Source organism: Bombina bombina, chromosome 1 (assembly GCF_027579735.1).
Source record: "Bombina bombina isolate aBomBom1 chromosome 1, aBomBom1.pri, whole genome shotgun sequence".
Lineage (NCBI taxonomy): Eukaryota > Metazoa > Chordata > Amphibia > Anura > Bombinatoridae > Bombina > Bombina bombina.
In genome coordinates, this window is record NC_069499.1 from 1,235,135,722 (window position 1) to 1,235,148,535 (window position 12,814).

Genomic DNA, 12,814 nt, shown 5'->3' on the forward strand with positions numbered 1-12,814 from the left:
AGGAGTAAGTTCATACCCAGGGGGTTTAGAATAAGGAATTTACCAACAACTGGTAAAAATAACCCTGAATTTTGTACCAAGTGGTGTAAAATCTTGAACAACTGCTCCCTGGACCTGATCCTCCTAGAAATTGAGGAGGTGGGTAGATTGCTAAAAATCAACAAAGCTGAGATGGAGAATTATGAACAAAGGTATCTAGAAAAATTGCACAATGACACGGAACAGAATTGGCTAGTTAAACTAAAGGAAGAGGTTGCAAAGTATGAGGGTGACTTAATAAATTTCAAAAACCATAAATTAGAAACGGTCACTAATGATTATAAAGAAAAGTCTTTCTACAGATGGAGGTTGACATCTGAGGAGAGGAGTTTGTTTCAACAAAATAGAAATTGGAGGCATAGGTATACCAAGCCCAGAACACAGAGGACCTGAATACCCAAAGACAACCACAAACAGCCACACAGTACGGAATAACCACTCGCTCAAAATACGGACAAGGCAGAGGACACACATTCGATGAGGAGGGTACAAGCCGATCCCCGAGACCTCGGTGAAGGGGAAGGTACATGAGGAGTTAGTGGTAAACCTCATTAGCCGGGTGCTCACAGACGTTGAATTGAATGTACTTAACAAGGGCCTACCATTTGTTCACACAGGCAAAATGGATGAATTTTAGAGATATATGGATATCCAAAAATTCAGCAGAACCCTTAGATTGAGGGAGCACTTTGGGCCTAATAGGGGAGAAACTCCTGCCCTGAGAACCAGAAGTACATTTGATCCGTGCAGCAATAACCTGAGCATTACAATTTTCACCAGAATGCTGTCAAAAGAACTCTTAAATCCCCACTACAGGAACAACCATAGGAGATCAAATTTCAACAAAGATGAATGGGCAGCACTTAAGGAATTAAAAGCGGATAAGACACTTATCTTCCATGAAGCAGACAAGGGGGGTGCACTGGTGGTCCTTGATTATAAGCATTACAAACAGGAGATACTCAGTCAACTTAGTGATGCTAATACATACCGCAAGATGAGGGTGAATCCCACGATGACATTCAAAAAAACAAGTAGATGAACTGATTGAGGAAGCAATGAACAATAATTGGATCACGGAACAAGAAAAAAAGTACCTAACGGTGAACCACTGAAGAATCCCGGTACTGTATATGGTTCCCAAGATCCATAAAAGCTTGGAATCTCCCCCAAGAAGACCTATTGTGTCTGCGATAGGATCTATTATGTAGCCCATAGCTACATACCTTGACAAGGTCTTACAGCCCATGGATAGAAATATGGATTCCTTTATACTGGATTCTTCAACCATGATCAGAATATTGAGGGACATTCATGTCCAAGAGAACACTATCCTGGTCACCATGGATATCACAAGTTTGTATACTGTGATCCCACATCGGGAGGGCATTTGAGCAGTCTCACAACAACTTAGACAATACCCCATGTGGGACCACCAGAAGACTTTGTCATGGAAGGACTATGTCTATGCCTGCAAAACAAATACTTTTGGTTCAAAAAGGACTATTACCTACAGATCTCTGGCACGGCCATGGGGTCGAATGTGGCCCTCCACATATGCCAATCTATTTATGGCAGAATTTGAGACTGTGGGTACAGAAGCCTTTAAAGACGAGAGGATAGAATTCCACAAAAGGTACATAGACGACCTGATCAGGGCACTGAGCCAGAGCTATCCGACTGGTTTATGGATATTAACCAGACGCATCCAACAGTAAAATTCAAAATAGCCCATAGTAAAGAGAAAATTGAGTTTCTTGATCTACAGATCTACAAGAAAGAGGGCAAATTGATGACCACCCTAAACATAAAGAAAACTAATACAAATTCCATTCTCCATACCAGCAGTAGTCATCCAGAGGCCCTGATAAGGGCATTGCCTATATCTCAGATGAAAAATGTGATAAGAAACAATTCAGAACAGGTCAATATGGAACATCAACTACAGGAACTAACTTCACAATTCCATAAGAGGGGTTACAAAGTCAGAGCACTTCAAGAGTGCAAAGAAAAAGTCAAGGGTGATACACAGGATTATCTTCTTCAACTGACGTCTGCTAAAGGAGATGAGTAATCGCCAACAATGGTATTAACCTTCACACAGGGTGATGAGAGTATACCTATCATCGTCAACAAATACTGGTCTATAGTGGAATCAGATACAACACTACCCTTTAGAGATGTGAGACCCCCCAGAATAGGATACCGGAGGGGGAAATCCTTGAAGGACCATCTTATATTGTCCGATCCTAGGGACTGCTATACTCCAAGAACATGGCTTCAACAAGCCAAGGGCTGTTACAGATGTCTGGGGTGTATCACCTGCAATGGTCTGACGACTGGCAAATTCTTTAACCACCCATACAAGAACAAAAAATTCTATCTTAGACATTGTGTTACATGTACAACAACCCACATTGTCTACTTGCTCCATTGCCCATGTAGGAAATTCTACGTGGGCAAAACAGTGGATACCCTTAAAACAAGGATGACCAAATCACATAATGGCAATAAGGGTGGCCCTGGAGAAATAAGAGAAAAAGGAATCAGAGTTACCGGTGTCGAGACACTTCGCTGAAGTGGGACATAAGGTCTCGGATCTGAGATATACCATAATTGATCACATACCTCTGCCCACAAATGGGGGGAGAACAGAGCTAGGATTTTATTACAATATGAATCACGTTGGATATATATTCTTGGCACCCTGAGCCCCAGGAGACTTAACACCAATCTAGACTGGCACTGCTTCCTATAACATGGAAACATTCCATCCATTATTAATGAGACTCCCATCGGTCCATTATTTATAGGGTCTTTTCAGGACCATTTACTGTCCACCCCTGCATTTAAAGGGACAGTTTACACCACCAGAACTTTTATTGTTTTAAAAGATAGATAATCCCTTTATTACCCATTTCCCAGTTTTGCATAACCAACACAGTTATAATAATATACTTTTAACCTCTGTGATTATCTTGTATCTAAGCCTCTGCAAACTGCCCCTTTTTTCAGTTCTTTTGACAGACTTGCAGTCTAGCCAATCAGTGTCTGCTCCCAGATAACTTCTCGTGCACAAGCACAGTGTTATCTATATGAAATACGTGAACTAACACCCTCTAGTGGTGAAAAACTGTTAAAATGCAATCTGAAAGAGGTGGGCTTCAAGGTCTAATAAATTAGCATATGAACCTCCTAAGTTAAGCTTTCATCTAAGAATACCAAGAGAACAAAGCAAAATTGGTGATAAAAGTAAATTGGAAAATTGTTTAAAATTACATGCTCTATCTGAATCATGAAAGTTTATTTTAGCCTAGACTGTCCCTTTAAGCCTTTATGACACTTTCTCTTTATTTACTCTATAATTTTCTAACTTTTACTTACTCTGTAATTTATTTACTCTGTAATTCATTAAGTATGGATGTTTTACCTGAGCCATCCCTTAGGACCTTATAATGTTAAAACAGCAGCATGATTGCTGCAGTAAGCCCTGTTCGGCTCTATCAATTATTTGCTGCTTGTTATCCTACTACACACTTCCAATATCCTTTTGATATATCTAGCTTTTTTATATCTAGCCTTTTCATATTCCTGGTCCTTTTATACATCTAGGCTTTTGGACCACCTGGCTGTATTAGAGATAGACACATAGTCCGTATTAAGCATACCACTTAGGATTTTCCTGTTTATATATATCACTGTCCCTTCTATTATGGAAACCCTTACGATATGTATTTTTTTTCTCCATCAGCTTTGTGCCTTTAAGGGTGAATTTGATTGGTAGGTTACTGTTACCATTGCAACTGTGATGAGGCGACCGGTAGCCGTCTGACGACGGGCAACCCTGAAACGTTACCTTTTGTTGGATAAAATACCTACTTATTATGTCCCTGTGAGTGTATCTTCTTCTTTTGGAACTATAAATATATATATATATATATATATATATATATATATATATATATATATATATATATATATATATATATATATATATATATATATATATATATATATATATATATATATATATTAGAGATGTACACGTTTTGGACAAAATTTTCTTCCAAATTTGTTTCCCCAAATATTCATTGCCTGCACAATTTGGTTTTCGTTTTGTTTAAAACAAAACAAACATTTAATTTCCGTTAAACAATTACATTCATTTTCATTAAACAAATGTAAATGTTTCAAAATGTTACACTAACTTCTATTTTGAGGGCATTTGGGGCACTTTTTAGAAAATTAACCAGATATCTGAACACTGGTTAATTTTCTGAGCGCTAATAGCTACCGCTAGCTCGCGATAGCAATAGCAAAAGCTTAGCATAATCATAAAAAATGGTCTCTAATCTTAGATATGTACTGTATGTATAGACTTTTATATAAACTGATGAAACAGACTTAGGGCTGAGAAACGCGTCGCTTTTTTTAAGATTTTTAATAAACCACTTTTATATTGATATACTCTCTTAGCTACACCTATCTCTGCATGAGAAATGAGCATTGAACAATCAGTGACTGCTGGTAAAGTTTTTGACATCCTGGACTCTGAGAGATAAGTCAGCTGAGTGGCTGAGAAGTCCCAGCTGGTGCTTTCAGCACATGTGTGTGCTCAACCACATGTGAGTGTGTTACTTTATTACTCTTTACTGTGAATGCACAGACTGTACTTGGCCATGTGGCACTGCTGTTGTAGTTTTCTTTTTTATTTAAAGACTAATATAGACCAAAATCTAAATTAAAAAAAAACAACCATACCCAAATTTTACAAAACATACAATACTAATGTCTTTATGTTCTGATTTAAAAGAGAGATAGAATTAAACATTAGCACCAGCTGAATACTTGATTAACATTATGAAGACATCTTGATGATTATGTCACTTTAAGAGCTTTACAGGCAAATATACTCACATACACATATTTTACATATGATAAAACTTTCCAAAAATCCTTAATTTAACTCTCTGTGGTTGTAACCACTTTGGCCGAGTTTTAGGCTGAGAAAACCACCCTATCCATTAACTATTTTCATGATGTTGTTTTTAGACATGTCAGGGAAGAAGAATATATAACATCACTAGGTAGTTGAATTGTTCTTTAAACAGAAGTAATGCTATAATTTTCCATTAACTTAGCCAAGAGTTTATAGTCACAAAAGTAACATCTGTGTAACTTTAAGGAGAAATCAGGAGGGTTTATTATAGGCTCTGCAAGATTTGCTAACATTTTTATAAGCACTAGTTGCATATTTAGATACTTAATGGGAGGGTATACATCGATTTTCATATAACTGCATGTAATGGACACTACTATAAAGAAGAATATGAACAGATACTGAACTAAAACTCCTTTAAAAATGTACTTAGAAGCTCCCAGTTTAGCACTGTTGATGAGGTTAGGCTGGGACACCCAGTGAAAGGGGCTGGGAAAACAGGAACAGCAGACACCCCCCACCCTTACTCTGCACATGAAAAGACAGATTACACAAACAAGAGCCACAGGAATCTGTCGACGTCAGTATACATCTAAAACTTTGGGGCTTGGCTAGGAGACTAATAATTGTTATTAGAAAATAAGCAAAACTATACATTTTTACAAAAAAAGCACTCCCAGATGAGCAATATAAATTGATCATCTCAAAAACATTTGTGCAAAATAAAATCTATTGTACAATGACCCTTTAAGGATTAACAGTTAATGTATCCCTTTGTCTCCCATACTTGTTACCTAACATATTAGACCCATGTTTTTTAACATGGCAGCACCCATGCTAGACTAGAGGGGGGCAGGGAAAAACCTCAATACTATTCTTATAAAATGTTTTCAGTGTTTAATTTCTCTTTAAATTTGAGTCTGAGGAAAGGGAGACATCCCTGAAACGTCACAATTTTGCAATAAAGCATATCAAGTGGAAAATGCAGAGAGTGCTTGCCTTGTGTGGATTAACACCCTGGTAGTTGACAGCTGAGGCGAGAGAGCACTTAATTGGAAACCTTTCTCTCTCACTCTCTCTCTCTATTTCTCCCTCACTCTCTCTCTATATTTCTCTCACAATCTCTCTCTTTCTTTCTCTCTCTCTCTCTCTCTCTCTCTCTCTCTCTTTCACTCTCTCTCTATCATTCTCTCTCTTCCTCTCTCTCTTTCTCTCTTGCTGTCTGTCTCTCCAGATCTCCCTCTCTCTCTCTCTCTCTCTCTCTCATATATATATATATATATATATATATATATATATATATATATATATATATATATATATATATATATATATATACCCGTAACATATATATATATATATATATATATATATATATATATATATATACCCGTAACATATATATATATATATATATATATATATATATATATACATATATGTGTGTTTGAGTATAAACAATGTACTTTTATTCTAGCATTCACACTTTACTTCAGGTCTCCAGTTGTGCTAACTTATTTTGCTCTGTTACATGTTGTGCTCATATGCAACAATAACAACTTGCAATATGGGCAATGTTTAGAGAGGCTGAGAGTTGAAAGTATAGGGCATGCTAAAGATATGGCAGCCATGATAAACATTATCTGGTGATTGTGATCTATTCAAAGTGCAAGCCCGCAAAAAGCACTTCACTTATAGTACTGCGATAAGCATTGTGGCTAAATAATAAAAATAAATATTGAATAATATATATTGGGTTTATATGTTTTTGTTAAATGCAGCGCCTGCATGCCAGTTATTTTGTATATATGTGTATGTAAATGTATATTTATGTGTAGATGTCTGTGTATATGTAAATGCATGTGTGTGCTTACATGTATATGTGTGTGCATATGAATATACATGCTATATGTGTCTGTTTATGTATGTATATATGTGCATGTCTATATGTGTGTCTATTTATGTATGTATTTATGTGTATGTAAATGTATATTTATGTGTAGATGTCTGTGTATATGTAAATGCATGTGTGCTTACATGTATATGTGTGTGCAATGTATATACATGCTATATGTGTGTCTGTTTATGTATGTATATATGTGCATGTCTATATGTGTGTCTATTTATGTATGTATATATGTGTATGTAAATGTATATTTATGTGTAGATGTCTGTGTATATGTAAATGCATGTGTGCTTACATGTATATGTGTGTGCATATGTATATACATGCTATATGTGTCTGTTTATGTATGTATATATGTGCATGTCTATGTCTGTGTCTATTTATGTATGTATTTATGTGTATGTAAATGTATATTTATGTGTAGATGTCTGTGTATATGTAAATGCATGTGTGTGCTTACATGTATATGTGTGTGCATATGTATATACATGCTATATGTGTGTCTGTTTATGTATGTATATATGTGCATGTCTATATGTGTGCCTGTGTTTGTATGCACACATGTATGTATATCTATGTGTATTATACATATACCCTGTATACACTTTTAATGACCTAAAAACTACAAATTACAAAATGTGACAAATTCAAGCAAGGAAAACTATTTACTATTATCATAGACATCTTTTACAAAAACTATTTGACTTCATTCTAAAAAAAACATTAGCTTCACTAGCTATGGTCTTGCAAAACAATAGACCACAGACTGCTCGTGCCTTGAAAAGGTAAACATGTGCCAGCACAAAGTTCTTAATTAGGATCCTAACTGAAAATATAACATTTAAATGTTTATATTCATAAAATAAACAATACAACTTAACTCCCAGACACTAACTCAAATGGCAGTTGCCATGGAAAGTTGATGTGGGATAGCCAGGCCAATATTATAGACCTCAAGATGAACCTGAAACCAAGAGTTTATTTTCATTAACTGTGACTCCAAACCTGACCATTTTGCATTTTATAAACCAGGAAACTAGGTCAGACATGTCTCGATTTGTACTGTTCATATGTTGGGAATATATATTTTCCACTCACATTTCCTTTACTCTACTCCAAACTATTCAGCTATGTTTTTTGTGGTCTAAGAGGATTTTAAGATATTGTTTATATTTTTTGCACTGTTGAAGCAAAGGTAGACAAACCTTCCCTGTGGTATAATATATTTATTTTGTGCCTTAACTTCTTTTTTCCTTTTGCCTGAGTAGAATGTAACTTGATTTGTTTCATTTCAATCTGACGAGTAAAACAGATGGTTGCTGAAGGTGAGGATAAATACAACAAGCTTCCATTAGAATAGATCTAGTTGTAAGGCTGGTAAAAAAAATGTTTATTCTTCTTAAATTTCTCTTAGCCTAAGTTTATCAATTGATTTTACTTCATGTGATCAGATATCACTAGACCTGTTGTGTGCTATACTCCAAAAAGCCTAAATCAACTTGCTACTTGATAAAACATTTCATGTGAGGTAAAAAACAACCATTGGCTGTCCAAGGTATTGGGTCAGATTCATATGTTAAACACTTTTTTACTTTTACTTTTTGTTCTTAAAAACTTTATTGCAACTCTATTGTATGACTGTTGTGATGCATACATGGTTTATGCAATGTATACATTAGTAGTTATTGACCTTTGCTAGACATACAGAACCTAAGACTAGCTGTGATAAGAACTTTAGTAATACAAACTATTTTTTACCAATCCTGCTAATACACAAAAAGGTTAAAGGGACAGTAAACACCTTGAGATTTTTTATATAAAATGTTTATGCATAGTGAAACAACTATTCAATATCTTCAATAAAAAAATGATAGGTACAACTGTTTGTGTGTTATTTGTTTAGTCAGATTGTGTTTGTATATAATTGTGTCTGAGTAATCAATGCAGAAATCTCGATAACTGCAAAAGGTTCACAAACTATTTCTTGCAAATTTAAACATTATTTTTAAAATATATGTTTATTATTGACTGGGAATGTCTCAAAGGTGTATATGTATGTGTGTGCATTTGTATGTGTGGAGATACTATATATTTATATATGTGTATGCATGTGTGTGCATATGTATGTGTGCACACACGCATACATACACCTATGTGTACACACTTACACATACATACACCTGTGTGCACACACATACACATACATACATACACCTATGTGTACACACTTACACATACATACACCTATGTGCACACACACACACATACATACATACATACACCTATGTGCACACACACACATACATACATACATACATACACCTATGTGCACACACACACATACATACATACATACACACACCTATGTGTACACACTTACACATACATACACCTGTGTGCACACACATACACATACATACACCTATGTGCACACACACACACACACACACACACACACACACATACATACATACATACACCTATGTGTACACACTTACACATACATACACCTGTGTGCACACACATACACATACATACACCTATGTGCACACACACACACACACACACACACACATACACATACATACACCTATGTGCACACACACACACATACTTACACATACATACACCTATGTGCACACACTTACACATACATACACCTGTGTGCACACACATACACATACATATACCTATGTGCACACACACACACACGCACACACATACATACATACACCTATGTGTACACACTTACACATACATACACCTGTGTGCTCACACATACACATACATACACCTATGTGCACACACATACATACATACACACACCTATGTGCACACACACACATACATACACCTATGTGCACACACATACATACATACACACACCTATGTGCACACACACACACACAAAATACATACATACACACACCTATGTGCACACACATACACATACATACACCTATGTGCACACACATACATACATACACCTATGTGCACACACTTACACATACATACACCTGTGTGCACACACATACACATACATACACCTATGTGCACACACACACACACACATACATACATACATACATACATACATACACACACCTATGTGCACACACATACACCTGTGTGCACACACATAAACATAACAAACAAGGGGTAACAATATAAAGTTAGAAGGTAGCAGATTCAGGAGAAATTTGAGGAAGCATTTATTTACAGAAAGGGTGGTGGATTCATGGAATAAACTTCCATTCGAGGTAGTAAACACAAAGGGGCCTATCTATCAAGCTCCGAATGGAGCTTGACGGCCCGTGTTTCTGGTGAGCTGCTGGGGCAATGTTGAATACGGAGAGCGTATTTCTCTCCGCATTCAGCGATGTCTTGCGGACCTGATCCGCACTGTTGGATCAGGTCCGCAAGACATTTGTTAAATTGGCCTCATTGACTGTAAAGGAATTAAAAAATGCCTGGGACATGCATAAGGCTATCCTAAGGAAAAAGTAACATGTAATATGGGTAGACTTGATGGGCCTTTTTGGTTCTTACCTACGGTCAAATTCTATGTTTCTATACAAATACACACAAATACATATACTCCTTTAAGTCCTTCACAGCCCAAAACCTTGTCATATGCAATATTCCTTTAAATCATTGTTAAAATATTTTTGCAATAATGAAATACACTGTTTCACCTTCAGCTTAGTGCACCTTTAAGTTAGTGTACCATAGGCTTACTGCACCATAGGCTTAGTTCTTTAGCAATAGTCTAAAATAAATTTTAGACATGTGCGATTCGTTTTGGTTCGATTCGGAAATTCGGCAAATTCGGCAAATTCAGCGATTCGGATCGAACCGAATTTGCGAATTAAAATTCTGCCGAATTTTCCGAATCTAACCGAATCGAACCGAATCGATTCGTAAATTCGGATGGCCATTGGGATTACACTAGTATTGTACAGTATGTTAGGTTAACACCTAATATACAGTATAATACTAGTCTAATCCCACCTAACACTTACCGAAATGCTGAATTTATGAACCGAATCGAACCGAATCGAACCGAATCCAGCCAAATTTCTTCGAATCCGAATGAATCCGAAACGAATCCAAAACAAATCGATTCAGAATTTTCCGAATTCGAATCGATCCGAACCGAACTTCGAAAAATTCCGAATCGATCCGAACCGAACCAAATTTTTTCGCCATGCACATGTCTATTAAATTTTCAGCATGGCCCCGCCATAGAAGGGTAATATGTGAGAGTACAAGCATCTTACTTTGAACTTTGAGAGAGTACTAGCATCTTACTTTGAACTTGTAATATGAGTGCAAAATGCTCAGGTCTTCTTTAAATTACTTAGTTGACTATACAGTGCAGAGTATTATCTATTTAAAACAGTTAAAGCGATACTAAACTCAAACTTTTTCTGTCATTATTCAGATATAGCATTAAATTTTAAGCAACTTTCTCATTTACTCCTGTTATCAATTTTTCTTTGTTCTCTTGCTCTCTTTATTTGAAAAAGAAGACATCTAAGCTAAGGAATCAGACAATGTCAGACATTTAGCCACCAATCAGCAAGAACAACCCAGGATGTGAACCAAAAATGGGCCGGCTTCTAAACTTACATTCTTGCTTTTCAAATAAAGATAGCAAGAGAATGAAGAAAAATTGATAATAGGCAAAAATTAGAAAGTTGCTTAAAATTGCATGCTCTATCTGAATCATGAAAGAAAGAAATTGGGTTCAGTGTCCCTTTAAAGTTCATGTTTTGTACTCTCAAATATTGGAAATAAATTTACTCTACTGATATCATATATAAGCTGCTTCTAAATGTGACTTTAAGAGTAGGTTAAATAGGGTTAATTTTGGAGTTCAATATGAGATCTGAATTTCTACAATGGTTCAACTTATTATTGTTTAAACACTTCATCTAGTTTCTCCTGTTTGTTGAATACTGTTAAAATAGTTAAGTTGTTTTAATGCAATTTGTGTTTTCTTTCCTCAATAAATCCTGTCAAAATATGTTTTCTTTGAATGTTTTAATAGGGATTGTCTAGAGTAAGTTCTATGGTGCCACTGCGTCATCATTGATTATGCAGCCCATTGAGTATCTAGGGATGGATCTACATTCCTGTGGTCCTTTGTGTACAAGTTGTAAAGACAAACTGAAATTCTGTAAGGATAATGGAGAATATGGTCTAATGAGGGTTACATTTCACTGCAACCCAATGTGTCACATTCCTGGAAGTCAAGGTGTTAAACAGATGAGTAATAACAAGGCAAAAATAAATGTCTTTATAAAGACAGCATGACACTTTCATAACAAGAGGAACCAGCACTTATTTGGTCAAAACTCTAGATATAGATTTCTGATAGAAAATAATTGAGAACATGAGATAGAGAAAAGAACTTAAAACCAGGTTACCGAGGCAACATTTGATACTGGAAAGTAACCACTAAATGAAAGCTTTTCCTTCCTTTTAGCACTTCCTGTTTTAAAGTTGGTTTTATTGATTTCCGTATCCTAATACCTTGAGTCGTTGCAAGGATCGCACTAAATTGTCCTTATTTTTCTTCGTACTAATTGAGACACCAGACATTTGAGTAATTAACCAAGGCTCTGCAGGGTTGCATCACTGTAAAAAGGCAAACTAAAAATATCAGTTTTTTTGTGATTACATGCAAATAAGTTTAATATGTTTTTCTATTAAAGAAACAAATCTCCCATAGTGCATATTATAAAGAGAGTAGGTGTATAACATTATTTATTTATTTATTTGCATAGAAAAGATGTAAAAAAATATATATTTTTAACTGTTCTGTTTAACCTGTCAGGACCTATAGAAAAATAATAATATGGAAACCAAGTCACATTGTACACAATTGTGAGAATAAAGAAAGAGAATAAAGCAAGAATACAAAC